This window comes from Berghia stephanieae, chromosome 4, assembly GCF_034508935.2.
Source record: "Berghia stephanieae isolate SIO BIC M18660-M18661 chromosome 4, UCSD_Bste_1.3, whole genome shotgun sequence".
NCBI lineage: Eukaryota > Metazoa > Mollusca > Gastropoda > Nudibranchia > Aeolidiidae > Berghia > Berghia stephanieae.
The window spans coordinates 4,022,107-4,022,874 of NC_088363.1; positions in this window are offsets into that span (position 1 = coordinate 4,022,107).

The following is a 768-nucleotide window of genomic DNA, read 5'->3' on the forward strand; positions in this document are numbered from 1 at the left end:
AAAACTCTACACATAATACTAATAAAAATACATAGATTATAAAGTCACGTTGTGAACTCTAGCAATCGCGTGAAGGCATGTTGGCAACCTTTTTCTGCCACTTCAGCAGGGAGGCTATTACATAGTCGGGCAATGGAAGGGAAAAACGAATACAGGTGGGCGTCTGTTTTTGATGCTGGGATGGTTACTCTTGCTGTGTGTCCCCTCGTAGTTCTTGTGCCGATATCTTTGATGTCGTTTGGAAGTTTAAGGCACGAATTTTTGTAGTAGATCTTGTGGAACGATTTAATTTTATCTATCATTCTTCTCTTTTTCAGAGGTTCAAGGCCAATCCGTTGTGATATTTCCGACGCACTTGAGAAAGGATCGAATATGTTTGTGATGCGTCTTGCTGTTTTTCTTTGGATCTTTTCTAAGGTGTCGATGTTTTTCTTTGTATATGGGTCCCAAATTGAGCTGCCATACTCCAAAATTGGTCAAACAATAGTTATTGCTTTTTGCCATCTGCGTTTATGAATAATTCTCACTAAACTGTATTAACCAGACTATGAACGTTCAAGGTTAAACATAGTTTTGTGTGTTGGTCCGTTATACTTCCAGATGGCAATGTTGTGAGCTTCTTAGCCAAACGCATACTATCTATAATATTGAAGCAATAAAGAACAAGCGACGTTTCGCCTTTGACCTTCTTAAAAAAAACGCAAAAAGTGATGAAATATAAAGCATATAATATTCATGACCAGTCTCCTCAATCTCCTGAGTGGTGGG